The sequence below is a fragment of the Maniola hyperantus genome, chromosome 11 (genome assembly GCF_902806685.2).
Source record: "Maniola hyperantus chromosome 11, iAphHyp1.2, whole genome shotgun sequence".
Taxonomy (NCBI): Eukaryota; Metazoa; Arthropoda; class Insecta; order Lepidoptera; family Nymphalidae; genus Maniola; species Maniola hyperantus.
The window spans coordinates 4,718,248-4,738,161 of record NC_048546.1 but is presented as its reverse complement, the minus strand read 5'-3'; the positions used below and the strand labels follow the sequence as shown (position 1 = coordinate 4,738,161).

General features: G+C 33.6%; 1 protein-coding gene and 1 long non-coding RNA gene across 3 annotated transcripts in view; both read left to right on the top strand.

The window, feature by feature from the left end:
• The window catches only part of Kdm3 (Lysine demethylase 3), a 219,591-nt gene that overhangs the window by 127,744 nt on the left and 71,933 nt on the right, over positions 1-19,914 (top strand). The gene's annotated exons all lie outside the window — the stretch shown is intronic.
• LOC138403022 (uncharacterized) lies at positions 3,343-3,843 on the top strand. The gene is made up of 2 exons (XR_011237324.1): positions 3,343-3,425; positions 3,753-3,843. It is a non-coding gene; the product is annotated as an uncharacterized lncRNA (long non-coding RNA).

Sequence of the window (19,914 nt, the reverse complement as noted above, 5' to 3'; positions counted from 1 at the left end):
TCAACTTGTGACTTGGGTTGATTTATTTTTGACTGCTAGCCAGTCTGCTACTGCAAATAATATGGGAGGAAAAAGGGAAATGAGTGGAGGTTATTTCACATCAATGTGTTTTAAGCTAAATAAAGAAGATAAAACATGTTTAGATATTACATTTTCAGTAATTTGTACCTACCTATAGTAAATAATACATGTAGCTAGACACATATGTACCTACTACATTAGTTAGGCCTATACTATTATGTTTCGCTTATGGTTGATTGTATCGGAGTCGTAGACCACCTCAACATTCGACCCATCAAGAGCACTTTGTGGTTGAGGGTCTGTTAGCGTTTTCATATCACACGTGTGAGGATAATAAGGATGGATTGATTTATTGTTATGACCTCAATGCCAACTAGATGTTAGTTAGTATAGGTATTATAGATTTATAGACTAGAATTTAGATTATTATTTGCTAACAGGTGATACCCACGGTTTTGCCCGCGTGGATTTAGGTTTTTAATATCCTGAACTCTTCGATTTTCCGGGATAAAAATGAGTCTATTTCTGTTCCCATTTATAATATTATGTAGGGATTCTATAATCATGATAGTATTATACTTTCCTGTCTTCAACTTTTAATCCTATTATGCGTTATACCTATATTATAAGCACCTTACTACACCTATACTAATATGAGATTACCGATTAAATACCACATACATATTTTAATGGTTAATGAAGGCTATACATATGAATTTCAGTTAAGGCGATTAACAGACTACATATATTATTTCCAATAGTAAACAATAAATATGATTATGTTTATTAAACAGTATATCAAATGAATACTTCACACAAGGAAAAACATACATCTTTGTATCAAATATGTAGAATACAACTGGATATAGGTATACGTATGGTGTATATACGTACCGTCGTCGTATGGTAACTGATAAGTAACATAAATATATTGTATATTTATTAATTCATTATATTAAACATATAATTATATGAATACAATATAGAGTACTCATTAAAGGTGCACACATAAAGTGATATCTAAGAGGCGGCTTGTCAAGTATTAGATAAAAGATAAAGCTGATTGCAATGCACTTAAAGATAAAAGACGTGAAACAATAAGAATAATAATAGTTAATGCGTTTGATATCAATTGTCTTTGTTGTGATAAAATGATCATAAAAATGCGAATGATGCATGAATATTATCAATCTTTGTAGATTATATCAGACAATTAAATAAAAATCCCGTTTGAATTCCTCAATCCTTACTTAGTAAATATCTACGTTGTAGAGATAAAATATAAGTAATGTCAAGGTGTGTAAGTTTCTAGACCCAGCTGATCTACTTACTTAATTTATTTATTCATTATATTAAATTAATAATTAATAATATTTATTTAACTTTTTATAGTTCATGGAAATTATGAAAATAGCTTGGTTTAGCAATAAGACGTACAAAAGTAGCTTGGATGTCTAAATGAAACATTTTTAAGAATTGTTATGTAAGTATAACGTATTATAGTCATTTATTAAAGTTATTATCGATACAGAAACCTATAAAAATAATTGGTTGAACTTACCCGAGTTTATCATATTATTATAATTTCCTAATAAATTAATGTCTAGCCAAGAGTACCTACTTGTATTCTGATGACGTAGCTCTATGCAAGATAGCCTGTAACCTTTTACTTATACTTTATGCGATAAACTAATATAGGTATATAGAAACCTATGTATGCGTTTATTTAATTTAATATTGCAAATGCATAGGTACTATAGTTATCATCGTAGATGAAATTCTATGGAACAAATCAGAACCTGTGAGTGAATTGATCAAAGGAGATATTTGCGTGGCAACATTTACCTGCTACATTCATTTTGCCACAATGGTGACTTTTACATTTACAGTTGTGATGCTTTGTATATTTTTACCTTACAATTACTTATGTAGTACCTACTTACAAGTCATCTGTAAATGCTTTATTTAGCGTTCAAACTACGTGAGTAAATATAATGCGAAAGTGTGTTTGCTTGTTGGTTTGTCCTTAAATCACGTCGCAACGGATCGACATGATTTTTTGCATGGGTATATTTAAAGACCTGGAGAGCGACATAGGCTACTTTTTATCCCGAAAAATCAAAGAGTTCCCGCAGGATTTTCAAAAACCTAAATCCACGCAAACCAAGTCGCGGGCATCAGCTAGTTATAGATAAAGCATTGGATGATTTATCGATTAGCTATCTATAATAATAATAGTCCGGCTTAAGATTTGCTCGAGACGCTTGTCACGATTGTCGATACTGTCAATTGTTAGGAAAGTAGGTCGAGATATCTCTAGCAACAATTACGTCCGGCTAATTACGAAGTTATAAAGCAATTGTTTACGAAGTTCCTGGTATGAACTAGTTAAGGCCACACAGTAAGGCCTGGTCCAGTTTATATAATGTTATCTTTTTCGCGTTTCCGCTTAGCAACAATCTAACCTGATATGGTAAGATGTTGCATGCTATACCGCCATAATCTTGAAGAGGCACGGAAATTATGTAGATTGTAGACCCACATAACTAATTTGCATCAGAATTCGAAATTGCTTGTCATTTGGAATTTCCATGTAAGATAACAACAATCTCAAAACAAAAAAGAGAGAAGCATGACCCAGTTCGTATGCAAGAATTAATTTATTAACTGAAACACGAAATTTCAATTGTAATTTACAGTTTAGTAATGATTGGAAGATATCCATGCAGGATAGGATCCATGTAGGATTTATATACTTAGTCATTAGTCAATATTCTTGTATTGCATAGTTATATATTTACTATCACTCCCCATATTATATCACTACCCATATAATAAATGCGAAAGTGTGTTTGTTTGTTGGTTTTTGGTTTGTCCTTCAATCACGTTGCAACGGAGCAACGGTTTCACGTGATTTTTCGCATGGGTTAGTCACAGCCTCCTATATTGTCTTGTAAAGAAGGCTATGGTATAGTTGAAGACCTCGAGAGTGACAAAGGCTAATTTTTATCCTAGAAATTTGATTTTCATATTGAACATAAAAATTAATAAGTTTTAAATTTTTAACACATAGTATTTTCAATAAAATAAAATACAGGAAAACATTATACATAATTATATACCTACCTAATGTTAATTATGTATAAGAGTCATTGTTTAGACTCTAATCAGCATTATGTAAAGTGCATGTTTATTGTGTGATAAGAGATAACGTGTTATTAATACTTTGAATTCCAAATCTCTAATCCTCCACCTTATCTATGTTGTGTGATGATAAGAACGTTAAGTATTTTGATAACAATATGTTTATTATTTTGTTACAGGTATGTACGAAGAATCACTTGCTTTTGTAATTCAAATGACAAAACTATATAAGTATAGTAATCCTTGAAAAGGAAACGAAGGTGAGTATCTTCTGGCAATCAAAGAAACAGCAGTAAGTACGGCACAAAATAAATTGATTAAAGTTTTATTTAATTATGATTTCTTAACATCAACAGAAAATATATATAAAGAAACTAAATTAATGAATATAACTAATACTTATAAATATTACACTTGTATCTTAATCCGAACTACAAACTAAAACTACTCAAGGCCCATTTTAGCAGTAAAACTTAAACATAAATAGTAATCTTATGAAATTAATTGTTAACTTATCAAGTAGAAACAATATTTTTTGTTGTCACATCTAGTAACTAGTTGTGTATGAATCTATGTAATCTTTGCAGTAAATCAGCCGTGGCTCGCGTCGCCCGTAGATCGACCCGCGATGCGTTGGTATAATTTTGTTATGATGGTGCTTTAAAATTTTAAAACTACCTACAAGTATAATTATTATAAAATAATATCATACTTAACATGTTTACATGTACCTACTAGAAATTAGAAATGTATATAATCTATGATTACCTACTTTACCAATTTTAATTAGGTGTATACTATGTATTCACTGTGCGCTTTAAGATGAAATTTTGTAACCCACTTTTTAATAGCCTGTAAGTTCCATGTAAAATTTCTTTATGGAACAATAAATGTCTTAAACCAGAAGTATTGGGTCCCGAACGCTTCAGTTAAACCACTGCTAAAGATGCTTATTATATAACCTACTGAATACTGATCCTGTTGTAAAATAGGTGGTTAAAAGAGTTGACCTTTATATTAATAATGAAGAAAAGTTGAATAAATTATCTTGACATTGGCTTCAAACCTCGAGGCTTGAGAAGTCGTAGTCCAAATATTTTATTCAAGAAGGATACACTGTACATTTTTTGAATGCCAATGCATAAGAACAGCCACGGGGCGCATAGGATTAGTTGAACACTTCGTAAAGAGTTTAGAGACGCGAAATTTAGTAAATAGTTAAATGGTAAATAGAAAAATATTTCCTTAGAAAAAACTAAAATTTTTAAAACTATGAACTTTAATTTTACGTTTCTAAACATCGCGTGCTATAAATTTCATTTGAAATACTGTTAAGTATTTCTCATTAGTAAATTGTACCGCACGTACATAGCCAAGTAGGGTAGGTACATCTAACTTATAACTTTTAATAAAGCTAACCTTCACCTCGACATATAAACAGTGATAAGCATTATTACTGCATTGCAGTCTTGTGCAATATGTATTTCGAAACGGCACAGTACTTACTTTCCCTCGAGAACATTGCTTTAAAGCTCACTTCGGTAGCTTTTGTATTCAACTTTGTGCAGGTGCATTTTGCTTGCTGTTTGTTGTCAGATTTCCGAGGATATGTCATGACTACAATTATTTAATGCTGGCTTTTAGTTCTGCGTACTATATTTTACCATTCTTAGGTGAATTAAACGTTTTGAAATTACATACCACATAATTATTTATTTATTTTCGTGAGTGGCGTGTTCGGAATCGGATAGCAATTTATGCGTACCTATATGTGGTAGTCAGGACTCAGGAAGCCATGTCACGATTTGTGATAATGTTCAACTACCTCCCTACCTAATGTATAATGTAATTGAGCTTTATTATAAGAATGTGCCTATGTTGCATTAAGGTAATCGCGAACCTTACCAGTTGGTAAAAAAAGCCTATTTGTGCGCGTCAGGATTTTAGTTTACAAACAGGCAAAACCTATCGTGGCGACTGTCATGTGGCAGGTGGCAAGAGAAGTAGCATTTCATGCTAGTTAGTTAAAAATAACCCCTTTATCAAATGAATCTCAAAATCAAGATTTATACTCGTACTTACTATAAAATACTTCTTTCCACGCACATGAAAACTGTGGAACCAACTCCCATCGGCGGTGTTCCCACTAGATTACAACATGAGGTTATTCAAGGGGCGGACCAACAAATTCCTCAAAGGCCGCCGGCAACGCATTGGCGGTTCCTCTGGGCTGTGGTGCTGAAAATATTCATGGGCGGTGGTAATCACTTAACATCAGGTGACCCGCCTGCTCGTTTTCTCGCTATCTCTATTAAAAAAAAATTGTGACACATGTCAAACGGCAGCAAAGGTGTTGATAATTTCATAAAATTCGTGTGAAGCAGTTTTACCCTATCATTAGGTTGATTGCATGCTCGATCTTCATGATTTATAGAACGCAGCACACCCTGGTATTTACGGCGAGGTCATCCACATCCACACAAGCTGCGCGTTGAGAATTAATTTCCCATGAGGCTCGTTTCATACGTAATGCCAAGTCGCTGACCTGGTTACTGTTTGTGATGCTATTATCTGTGCCAACTTTACGTGACTTTGCGTATAATCTGACGACTTGTGATATCATGCCTTTTAAAAGAATCCCGTCTCTCTCGTTTATCTTTATAATTTTGCAGGCTAGCAAGTTTTATATAAATGTTTGCTTTAAAGATTGGGTCGTTCTATTTTAATGAGGAACTTGAAATTGGTATTTTAGATAAATATACATTAATTTACTGAAGTCGCTGACCTGGTGATGTTATGCTGGTATTTTCTGATATCTGATTGTATCTATACTCTGAAGCTTCCCAAAGACATTGACGCGAGCGTCATGCTCATTGAAATTGTCTACCTAGTTTAAAATTAACTACTAATTTAATTCGTCCTTTTTAATAATGTAAAGGCTAACAATATTTTTTATTTGTATGACAATTTCTCTTCTCATCATAATCAAGAAAAATTCAAGGGCTAGGTACCTACATATTAGGTAGGTACATTAAAAGGAAAATATTTGTACGAGGATAAAGACTGCTTTGCTTTGACGTCGGTAACATAAAACTAGTAAGGTAAATAAACTAAAACAAATACATTCCAGGATGTTGTTACAAATATAAATAGAACAAGTTATATAGGATTACGCTTTTATAGAGTCGATTGCCTGCCTCTAATAAAGCAATATTGTTTCGACGGGTGGCTAGGCTATTCAGAAACAAAACAACGTATATTGGTATATTATTATACTATAACATTATGCCAATAATATTTATATAAATAGAGTTTATACAAATACATGTTGTGCTGTGTGGTTATTACGAAATGCAAAATAATATTTCTTGACGGTTGCAAATTGCTATTGAGAATGATGATATAAATAAGGGAATTGTATAGTGGCATATTTTATAGGAAAATTACAAAATTGGTTTGCAAAGGCAAAAACAAAATAATTCTTAACTGATAGAATAGCCAGGTGATTGTTATACTTACATTATATTTATTTATTCGATGCTGTGATGTTTTCATTTTCAATTTAGAGATGCCTATATTTATACCTACCTACTACTGATTGTAAAGATATTTCGTGCAGTCAATATCATTGTCCATCATGTGCGATTATTCAAATGCACCGAGCGTTAAATGGTGTGTTCAAATGCTATCTTCAACCTATCTCCTGATCATAAATTGGCTCTAATGGAATTTTTTATCTAAAACATACATCTAAAAATCTTGAAAAATAACTAACGAATAACATCAAAGTCGAAAGCTAACCATTTAGTTGAAACGAAGTGACAGCCGGTATTTGAGACATTTTCTCTTGGAAAGGTGAACAGGTCGAACCTTTGACCGGGTAAAGTCGAATAGCGCTATTACATTTTATATCTTTGCTTTATACTACGCGACATTTGAAATTTTCAAGATCTGCTGAGGGCATTCGCCTCCTTATATTCTTTGTACAAAATATTATATGTTAGATATTGAATTATACATGTTACGGTTCTCTGAATTAGTGTAGCTTTTATCAATTCTCGTAAATTCTTTATACACTAAATCTTTCCTAAAGATCTTAGAAAGTTTTAATTACAACTAAGAAGATATTATTCCCAATACTTGTTTTAGCCCGTAAAACTAAGGTCGATTATTCACTTCAAATGTAGAAAAAATATATAAGTTAAAACGTTAGGCGCAATGCCAAAACTAAGAGGTTTGTCAATTTTTGCGTAAGGGCTCAGTATACATAAATAATAGTTGGCAAGGGTATTGTATATATCTTTTAAGAAAATCATAATAGGTACTTACCTATCTAATTTATCTTGCCTTGAACTGTTTACTTTAAATAAATTATCAGAAATTCCAGTTAACGGATATAAGGAAATCAGATTGTGTATTTTTTTACAAAATCATGCAAAGCAAATAACTATAAATTTGTCGATGTCATAAATTACATCAATGTAGCTTTATTTTGTTTACTTATTGATGATTGATTACTACATAATTACATTCAGTGAGTGATTGTAAAATAACTTTCTTGGGCATAAAGAGTTTAATAACTTCAGACTTTGTCAACGATAACAACGACCTAGAAATAAAATCTCCAGAAACAAAAAATCGAAAACTAATGGCTTAGTATCATATAAAATGCTATAAAGATGTAAATTACTTAATGGTTATCACTACGTGATTCAAATGGAATTACATTTGGTTTAAAATGGTGTTTGAGCCGAGTATTTGCGAAATACTTTCAGAGTGATAAGGGATATCAAATACCCTCCTTATCTATCAACGTGGCTTATCATTAAGCGCGCTATCACTCTATTGAAAAATTGGGTCACTGATAATAATACCCGCAGGCGGCCTTAGCAACGTAAACAGGAAATTATACAAATATCTTTGGTGTTATTAATATATATTAATAAAATAATTTTGCTAGACGACATGTAATTTTTATCTCTGTGGATATTTGGCTTGTTCTTTCCATAGAGTCATAAATTCACTGGTTAATAGAGCTGAGAAAACTCGGAAAAGAAATTAAAACTTCGTATTTAATAAGACTGATGTTAATATTGTTGCTGGTTTTTTTAATAGTAGGAGTCTATTTTTATACCGAAGAATCGTGCGAAGCCGTGGCCGATCGATCGGATCGGCTATTTAATAAAAGTTGGATGGAAAATTACAGCGCCAAAGGAAGGAATCCGGTGTGGGAAAGGAACCAGATGTTAACTTATTACAAACGGACTTCTTGTATAAAAGTTTGTTCTCTGAATAGATCTACCTTTGTAACTTGTGTTTTACCAAGATGTGCTGACTAATGGTATAACCAAGCTAGCTATTTGCCAATAGAATAGGCTGATTATGCAATTGCTGTGACATCAACGTTTGTTTAGCGGATGTATGTATACCGATGTTATCTCATGTAAGATGGCTAGAATATTCATTATGCATTATACATAATTTGGCAATTCGCATGCACACAAGACGGACCGGACATCTCGCATGTCTCGAACTTGGTCAAGGCGACGGCGACGATGCGGCGAGGCTGTCGACCGTGGCGGCACGCCAGACGGTAACGTGCCTTCTGTAATGGCTTCCATTTGTCATGTTTTTTATCGAAAATAATGAGCCAAGGAATATATTTATGGCGCTGAAGCCATAAAATGAACTGAGCTAACTTGATTATGCCGTCAGTGAAACGACACTTCTCGAAAAACAAAGTTTCGTTTCGAACAAAATTAATATTTATGAGGTGCGGCTTTTTATTGACTTGCTACGTAATAATCGTTCTGTTTTTGAAATAAACACGTTCGTTATCTCTATATCATTATATTTTTAAAATGAATTGAGATTAATTTAATTCCATATTTACGAATGACTGCGTACACGTACAAAGAATAGAATTAATTAATTTTTTCCTGTAGATATTAAAGAGTAATATTTAGCCTTTGGTGACAATATTTTAGGTATTGTTAAAAATAAATTGAATAAGGAAATCGACGCGGCATCGCAGCGAGTTGGCTCCTCTCCAATCCAGATAATATGCACGCCACAGCCCACAATCTCAAGGGCACTAAAAATTTATGAGCGTTTAATGTAAATGTTTATATTAGCTTATCAAAATATTCGTGTCGAACCAAAAGTTTATGCCGCATGCTATTTTTGGCGAAATTATTTAAGTTTTTTAATAACCTCTGTCACATCTTCTGAAAATACACCTTAGTAATTTATCTGAATAAGCGTTTTCCCCCCTTGTAGTATTCCGGATAGCAAAAACTATCAAGCTAGAAGTAGTAGTCCTTGTCCTTTGTTTATATCATAAAGCAAATTAAAAAGAAGTATATTTTTGAAAACGGACGGACGGATTGACGGATTAAATTCTAAAATGTATCTTATTTTAATAATAACGCAATGAAACCTCCGTTTCTTTTATTAACTGTACAATTTTTAAGATTTTTTTGTTTTTGTGTAAAAAATGCATCAAAACAGAGTTCGAATCCACCAGAAGAAACCTCGAATCTATTGGGCAATTCAAAAAGGCGGGCAGCACAAAAAAACACGGAGCTTTAACCGAATTTAAAAGGATAAAAAAGATCGTCTATAATAGAGGGAAACCAATGCCGAAACGCTGGAACGATGAAATGGTTAAAAAATTAATGGTTTAGTTTAGAATGTGATAGCATAAGGGGTTCCATAAGCATTTGGATTGAATTTCAATCCATTTATCTGTGGCTTTTGCATTCGTTTTCTTATTTACTTTTCCCAGTAGAATTTCTACACTAGTGCGATTTACCTATATTATATTATGCGGGTGTCTTGCAAGGTTATCAATATAGTCGCTATTTAATTTTAAATTATTAAATATTTTGCATACAAAGTCCAATACACGTACAATAGGAAGTTGCCTAGAATATAGATCAAAGAACACGAACTAGGCACAAAGATTGTGTTTTGTTCATTAGCTGTAGAATCCAAAAAACAAACAGGAAAAAAAGCAAAATAGCGCAAAAGAATTCAAAAGCCATTAAAAATTATCCGTTCCTGTTACCTATTCTTATTCATTTCACGACAGTGTCTGCGGTGGTTCTTATAATAGAATTGGAAATGCGCCAGCGTCAATTTGCGGTAATCGTGTTTCAAGTGGCAGTATCAACTAAATGTTGATTGATGGTTTCCCTTCTCGGTAAACGTTCGGATGACCTTTGCTTCTAAATTTTTGGGAATAAATGTGTGTCGATATTGGAATTTGAAACTTCTTCATAATTTTGTCGTTCTTATTAACTTACTTGTGCGGTCGCGATTACACCAGTAAGTTTTACTCACGTAAGTAGCTTACACGACTAACTTACGACAATATTTCTAATGTTGTAATTAATTTAATACTCTTATAAGTATGTACATTTACATTAGTAAATTAGTTGGAAATTAATTACGTAAGCTACTTACGTGACTAGAGCTTGCAGGTGTAATCACAGATCCATTCATTTTAAAACTGATATAATATATGTTTTAATGTAATTTCTTTCTGGGGAGTTTTGATTACATAACAAACTTCATTTTTACCTTTCCTTGCTCGTGATCTCAATATAAAATGCTACTATGAACTACTCCCAATTTATTCAAAAGTCGAGTAAAATAATTTATTCAAAATAGATAGGTAATAAATTACACTCTTTGAGTGTCGGTTGTTGGATTTGTAAGATGTGATATTATAGTGGTGATAATTGATTACGTGAACTTAAAATTAAAGCTACGAGGGTTCCGAGCCCCAAACAATTAGATCACAGTTTTACTGTGATCAGCATCAGTTACGCAGACGACATGGTGCTGTTGAGCCCATCAGTGAGTGCTCTTCGGAAGCTGCTGGCAATCTGTGAGAGATATGCCCAGGATCACGGCCTTCAGTATAACGTAAAGAAGAGCGAGCTCCTGGTATTTAGAGTAGGGTCACAGAAACCAGCTCATGTACCGCCAGTGACGCTGGAGGGGGTAGAACTTCGGAGGGTGTCGCACTTCAAATACCTTGGTCATATTGTAACTGAGGATTTGAAGGACGACTATGACATGGAGAGAGAAAGGAGAGCTATTGCGGTCCGATGTAATATGTTGGCTCGCAGGTTCGCTCGTTGTACTTTAGATGTTAAAATAACACTTTTTAAAGCATTCTGCCAGACATTATACACGTGCGGCCTGTGGGTCAACTATACACAGAAGACCTACAATGCGCTCCGAGTGCAATACAATAACGCCTTCAGGGTGATGTTGGGGCTCCCCCGACACTGTAGTGCATCGGCTATGTTTGCGTACGCGTACACGGATGACTTTTATTCAGTCATGCGCAAACGAGTTGCATCGCTGATGCGCAGAGTGAGAGGGAGTACCAACGCCATACTGAGGGTTGTTAGTGAAAAGCCTGACTGCCGCATATTGCGGCACTGAGTAAATACACATGTGTATGTACCCAGTGCCTCAGTGCGTACCGGGAAATATTTAAATTAAGGTTTTTATTTTTTAAATTACATAAGTTATACGTACTAACATAGTTTTAAGTCTTTAAATATTACTACTATTTACTAACACCATATGGACCACGGTCTGAAATAAAGAAATTTTTTTTTTATTTTTTTTTTATTTTTTTTTACGATGATTATTTATTATATAGTTGACATGATTCATAACAACTACGATACGTAGTTCGTTAAGACATTGTAAGTAGTCGAAATTATTTAAATGAAATTCAGTATTTTCTGCCATTTCCAGAACGAACATTCTGGAAGTTAAGTAACATTTATATCTTTATCTAGGTAAATGAACGCAAACTTTCCTATTGCATTCATTTATCTAGCTTACAGTAAACAATGCGGGTTGTGAGCTATAAACTGTTACATTTATTGCTAAACTTTGCACATTTCAAATTATATGTCATAAACTAAATTTTACTGTGTAGTACATATTTGTGTTGCACATTTAAGACTTTCTTTTAGGCTGTTTATTCGAGTAAATTCCATTCCCGCTTCAGTATTTCCCGCTAGCAATAATATGGATACTTCAAAAGAAGAGTAAATAGACACTTTCTATTTCTTCCTCTCCACCTTAGGCTGCGTCTCTCCTACTGTTTGGTGTGATTGTAATCAAGCTTAAGCCTTAATAGGTAAAAAAGTCTGTTTAACAAGAAACTTCTGCGGTTAAAGCCCTTGAACTTGACCTTGGAATTTGAACAAAACAAAATGTGTTGCTTGACACGCCAGCCCTCTGCCACCTGAGCGGGCCCCCACTTCGTTTTTTAATCGAAGTAATTAGCATAGTGATTTGGCAGACAGATGTTTTGAATACGAATATAATTTGATAAGTTTCCTACTTAAGTTATATAGGTTAGGTGATTTTAACATAACATAATATAATTTGAATGTCACGTGTTAATTATATCTAACTAAAAGTTTTTATAAGTCCTAAGTTCAGCTTTTTCTGGGAATTCTTTATTTTCCGGGGTAAGACTATGTCCTTCTCCGGGATGCAAGCTATCTCTGTACCGCTCTATTTCATTTAGTCAAAATCTGTTAAGCGGATGGTTTGTGAAAAGGTAATGACAGACAAACACGCTTTCGCATTTATAATATTTGTATTCATAGATTATATTTCACGTACCTATTTGTCATGTTGACCTCAATCAATTTAGTGTCCTCGAATCCCATTAGTCAATGACTACTCGTCTTACAAATTAATTTGAGCGCTTAATGTAATAACTTTTTCAAATTCGGAGGTCCAATTTAAGTTCGATTACGTAAATACGATTTACAACCGCCAGGGGGCCCCAGCTTTAATGAGTCTCGAGCGTAATGAGGATTTTAAACTTACGTGGACCTATAGAAATTCACTTTGATCACACAAAAATGAATGTTTTAGCAAAACTATTACAATTTTGAAAAAAGAATTATGTAAATACTAAATAATCTAACTAAAATCAACGAACAATATATCACTCGTTGTTTACGTTATTACCATTTCATTCATATTTATTTTTATACATTTCGATTCTATAGATCGTTAAGTGGAAATAATTAATTTACGTATATTTATAATGACTCTTCCATTCTTGATTAAGAAAGTAGAATAACAAGTCTAAAGTCGCTGTTTATTTATACTGATTATAATGTGTTTAAATTAAAACTGGTTTATGTTTACCGATAAGTTAATTAATTAATAATTAGTGTAGTTAAAACTTTTCTATGACTGGGTTAATTTTATTATTATCTATGCTACTTTTTATCAACGATTATATAATAAACTTATTATTGGGAGAGATGAAAATAAAAAGACACTTCATTGTACACTAACAAATGATACACAACAGTCAAAAATATAACTGAGGCTATAGAAAAACTGTGCAATAATGTAAGCTTTATCACTAAGAAGTGATCTTTTGCAGGCAATCTATAAGAAGATAATGTAAATAACAGAAATATCGGGCTAGGGTGTATAAAGGATTAATAGAATACGCCTTATGAAAATAATAATTACATTCAATACAGTACACACACAAGAAATATATACATAATATGTCTTCTATTAAATTAAATAATATATAAATTATAATATTATTAATAATACCTGTTTAAGTGAGTTAGATCTAATCTAAGATCTCATGTAATCTATAATTTAAATAGGAATTTGTCTATAATAAAGTACTCGTAAGTCCTGCTGGGCTCATTTACAACATTATTTATGTAGAAGTTCTATCTAAGTAATCCCCTAAGTCTCGGATCACTGATTGAATACTTCTAGTTTCTACGTAATGAAGGTTCAGCTAATTGATTTTGTTGTTTTCGATACGATACCACTTTACCAAGTTAGGTTAGCTGTTCGCGTCTCTATATTCTATGAATATTTAACGATGTTGTGGGAGATTTCTAAATTAATTTGTAGAGTTGAAAACTATAACAGATTAACTTGTATTTACAAATTATTAGTAATAGGAACGAAAATATACTTGCAAAACATTTTATTAATCCTTTGAAAATTTGCGTTGGTTGCTAATTGCTATAGAAGACCTTTGTGTAGTTATTTTTAACATTTGGCATGCTCATAGCTGTTATGACGTAGACATCCGCTAAAACAGGATTATTGAAAATTCAACCCCTAAAATAGGGAGCTGAAATTTTTGTAGTCCACGCAGACGAAGTCGCGGGCATAAAGCTAGTAAAATATAAAAACAATTAACAAAAGAGAGGTGGCAAAGGCGTTTCTAAATTGCGAAAAAGAATTCAAACAGAATTTTTCCAGGAAAATCTAAACATAACCGTTTCAAAGGGGCTTCTTTCTATTGAAACAACATTTGAAAGTTACACAATGAAACCATACAAATTGAATTACCTCTCCCACCGCGCATGTATTTAGAAATGCCAAGAGACCAAATAAGTTCCGAGATCTGAATTTTTTTTAATGCTGGTTCGTGTTATTTTTATACTGTTATGAAGGTTTATTTTATAAATATACATTGTTGATGTTGTTTGACTGAGTTTTCACTGAGTGTTGGAGTGGTATTCGCATTTTATTATTTATCTCTTCCATTTTTAAAAAGCACGGAATACGATTATTATTAGCTCTTAATGAAACAAAAGACACCCTGCAAATCTGCAAAAGTGTCATGCACAAATCACAAGACAAAGTACAGTTCTAGTTTTCTAAAATGAAATAGATTTATAGATGTATCTGAAATATTCTCTTTAAATCTTGGTAAGCAAAAACAAAAATGAATTAGCTCTGTTGTAGGTATTGGCGTTATCTCATAGTGCTACAACGCTGGCTTTCAGCCGCATTTTCCCGCAGTACCTACAACTTATAATCGCAAAGGAAGTGTGCTAATTGATGGACATTTTGTCTATACTATACAGACAGAATTGAAGGAAAAAACCGACAGTTTAGAGAAGATAATATAGATAGAAGATTTAGTTGAATAGAGACTGGGGGAGATAGAGGGTTAAGAGTTGATTTCCTTGATAAAAATGTGCAAGTGGACCTTGATGTTGTAAATCCAAATTGGTTAAAGTTACAAGACAAGGATAATTTGATAAAGGCAAACCATTCCATGGATCATAAAATTTTCCAAGTTTGCGTATATGGCAAAACTTACCAGCGCTCAGACATTATAGTTTTGGAGGTGCTAAGTTTCTTCAAGTTCGGAACTTCACGCAAGTAGCCAACTTTAAACTTCTCGTCCGATCTTTCGAGCTTGGCATAATGTATTTATTTGGGACCCGTTTTCAACTTAACTGTTAACTTTTCCGCGCTACAGATGCGAAAGATTGAAGCTTATAAACTTAAGAATTGGTTCATTAATTAGTTTATTAAAGTCAAGTAAAACATTGTTGTAATAAAACATAATTGGTTTTGTATCTACGTTTCTTCCAATTACGTTTAGGACGAACTAAAAATCCACTTAAGGATTAATAAATTAAAGTTTTGATGATACATTTTTATTGCTACCATATTTAGTATAATTTGTAGAGTTTAAATTTACATAGGAATTAATCGTTTTTCAAGTTCTACAGTTTTTCCATTAGTTTAGAGTGTCAAAGAACGTTATGCAGCCTTAAAGATGCCGAAATAATCGGATAGAGCTGGGGGGTGGTGGAACTTTGACAGTTGTACTCCCCTTTGCGAACTCTGTTTGAAAGGGGTGTGAGGGATGGGAGTCTGAAAGGGAGTTCTATACTCCTCGCCTCCTCTTTGAATGCCGCTTAAAGTTCCCGTCGTAATTGCTGTCTGGCTACGAATAAACTTTGTATTACATTACGGGAGTTAATTTATAGTATCTTCTTATTCATTGCCTCAAGTTTTGTTTTCGACACGACTAAAGTAATAACTCCACCTACCAGTACAGTACCTACCTACTTTGCCAGTAGTAGTAATAACTACTGGCAAAGTGCTGAAAGTTATTATGTTAGTTATTTGCAACGTTAGTATAATATCATCTATAGGTACCAAGCATAATATTATATGTATAATGACTCTTCACCAATAAATAATTTAATACATAATAAATTTTTTGTAATAATAATCACCGATCCTTACCACTCATAATATCAGTAAGTAGGTAATGTAGTTTAAACAAAAACATTTATCATGGGATAGGTACGATATTAGGTGATTAGATATCCAAGCACGAAAGCGATAACTTACGCTGTTTCGTATAATTTTGAGTCGTTTATTTAACAAAGAACGAGTTAAGTCACGACCGATTGAACGTGATCGCCGAGCATTTTGTTTCTAGTCGACTCGTGTTAGTGGCGACCTTGACTTGTCTGAAATTATTCATGATTTTGTTCTAGGAATGAGTATTAAGAGTTTTATAATATCTAGTGTTATTGTTACAACAAAGGTAACACGTTGAATGCAGGCTTCGTAAGATCTCATTTGGAATGTTGCAAAATAATATTTGGAATAACGTAGAAACAATCTTTTGTTTCTGAATTCTCTGACTAATTTATTTTATAGAACTTTGGACGGCGTGACATTATATTGTAAAGGTGACTTTGACTTGTCTCTAGGGAATTGTGATATCAGTCTGGGCAATTTTACTGCTGTTTTAGTTCTATATTAATAGGTATAATGATGTTGACTGTGTAACAGCTCATTAAATAAAATGTTGCGAAATGTTGAGGACGAAATCTTACATTGTTCTACAAACGCTTTTATTTCAGTAATGTATGATGCTTCAGCAGTAAACATTTTAAGGGCGTTATTGGAAAAACTCAGACAGAAAAGCTATAACATAAGAAAAAGTAACCATAACTACTTTATTATTAACGCTAATCTAAATACATACAATATACATAAATGCAAAAGCTGACTGACTGACTGACTGCTCTATCAACGCACAGCTCAAACTTTTGAGCCTCAATAGCTCAACCGGTATAGGAGTGGACTGAAAACCGAAAGGTCGACGGTTCAAATCCCGCCCGTTGCACTATTGTCGTACCTTCTCCTAGCACAAGCCTGACGCTTAATTGGAGAGGAAAGGGGAATATTAGTCATTTAATTTGGCTAATATTCTTTAAAAAAAAAAAAAAAAAAAAACTACTGAACGGATCGGGCTAAAATTTGGTATGCAGAAAGCTAATAATGACGTAGACATCTGCTAAGAAAGGATTTTTGAAAATTCAACCCCTAAGGGATAAAAATCGGGGTTTGAAATTTGTGTAATCTTAAAATCATTTTGTTCATTTTTCTTTTCTTAATTCCTAATCTCATAGAAAGTAGGTAGATAGGTACTAAGTAGGATATGATAGCAGTTAATGGTTACTTTATTACAGTTGTTCTGTTAGTAGCCAATTGTGATCGTTTACAGCTGTCAAAAGTTCAAAACTATTGGCTTGCTAATTGACTACGAGTTTTGCCATTAACGAGGTTAAGTGGGACGTAGAGTTTGGGGCAATAAGTTCTGACTAAGGCTGCCTGTCCACTGGTGCGGAGCGGAGCGGAGATGTGTTGAGCAAACCAATCAGATTGTCGATAAATAACGTGATAATTTCATTCCGTTATCTGACAAAACTCTGATTGGTCAACAATACACATCTCCGCTCCGCTCCGCACCAGTGGACAGGCAGCCTTAGGGTATTGTTGTGACTGCTGTTGCGGAATGTTTTGATATCCCTTTAGTAAGGTTTAATTAGTTTGTGGTAAACTTTCCGTGGGACGACATCAAACTCGCTAGACTGACGACCTTAAGTAGGTAGCGGGGAGTGGGTGGATGAGGATCGTGTGTGGTGGCGCGCTCTTGGGCAGGCCTATGTCCAGCAGTGGACGCAAACAGGGCTGATTGATTGATTCATTGAAACTTTCCTTATTATTTATCTTTGAGGCCTTAAAGCGGTTCATCGTAGACCATGTCACTTTCCATCAAATCAGATTGTAGATAAGCCTGTGTCTAGAATTTTTTACCAAGCACATAAAACTTTGAAAGAGGGAGTTTGATGACTAAGTAGATTTTGATAAAATGCGGTGCTGATAAAGTATGTAAAAATGAAGTTTTACAATGTAGGTATAATAATTTAATAACGATGTCGTAAATTGATCCTGTATCGTCGATAAATAAATAAATTCATGACACCGAAGCAACAAAAAGGTGCTGACGGACTGTGTAATTATAACATATTTCGGTCAGCCCATTCGACCAAACTTCAGTGACATTAATAAGTAGGTATGATGTTAATATTGGAAATATGTATTAATAAACTTGTTTACGATATTAATAATATATGTACATACTTAGTATATCCAGATTATATTATTAATTAATGTAACAGCTGCCTCTGTACCTACGGCTCACATAGGTACGTAATTATTATTGTTATAAATGATGATCCCGCTCGAAGGTTATCTAAGTTATTGCGAAGCTGGTTGTGTTCGCTCTACTATTCACGACAAGCGAAATCCATTTATTATTAGAGTCGTTTGATAACGATAAACCAACGAGGTCAAACGAGAGCGCGCAAAAAATAGAAACGCTGCTCCACCGCGCGTGACTAAAGAGTTGCGATGCAAGCAAGATGGCGTGCTCCACTGTCTCACTCTCTCAGCACACCGTCTGATCTCTCTGTTCCTTTCCCTCCAGATTCGTTTTCCGTTATTTTTTTTATTACTTAGGTACCTGCCTAAATTTTTTTCGCATATTTTTTACATTAAATTTCACAAATTGCACGACCGCAACGAGAACTTGTTTTTATTTTGATAGCTTTTAAATTATGGCGATTTCCGTAGATGTTATGGGAGTTTTAGATACGGTAGAACTTAGAAGTTAAATTTAATGATCAAGGTAACCGTAATGTAGCTTGTAATTAGGATACTGGAAACACACTTGACAAAATATTAAAAAGAGTAACTACCTAAGTACCTATGACTTTACCAAAACAAATAATTTGAGGTAAATATTGAGGTAATAACGGATCGACTGGAGCAAACAAGCTCAGTGACTGAAACGATAGGCTGATATGTAGGTATTTTCACATACTTAAATGTTAAAACACATGTTTTATTAGTGCATGGTCGTTAACCATATATTTTGTATGCAAGAGTGAACGTAACCGGTGTCCAGTGAGCTCGAAGGGGACGCAGAAAATTGCGTAATGAGTGCAGTTCGAAATTGGTTAGAAACTTTAACAAGACACCTATAAATCAATCAAAACATTTTAGTTACTACCTACCTACGTACATATAATTTTCAGGCCAAGATGCTGATCCACTTAATTCAGACTTCAAGGTTATTAGAAAAAAAAACTATTGGTGTAACTGTAGGATTGTTTTTTTTTTGTTTATGTACACAAAACTTAACACCAAGAATAAAACTCTGTTAGCACTCTGTTTAAAATCCCAAGCCATCCCATGTAAAAGAGAGCAGGTATAAATGGGATACAAAGAAAACAGGATAAAGTAAGACATAAAAAACATTGTAGCCACATTGTAGAGCTGGCAACAACGCTTTAACGTAATAATAACAAAACAGTATAAAGTTAGTGAGTCACGCATAGCGTGATGGGTCGTGGAGGAAACGTTTGTCACGAAAACATTAATACCTACTATAGCAAGTACACCTACACGCTACAAAGTAATATAAGCGTCTGTTTGATCCGTATCAAACTCACTTTAACCCCTTATTTGTCCCATTGAGAAAGATTGCCTTTATAGTGTTGTCCCAGATTTAGTTTCGGTCATAATTTTAAAGGTCGAACT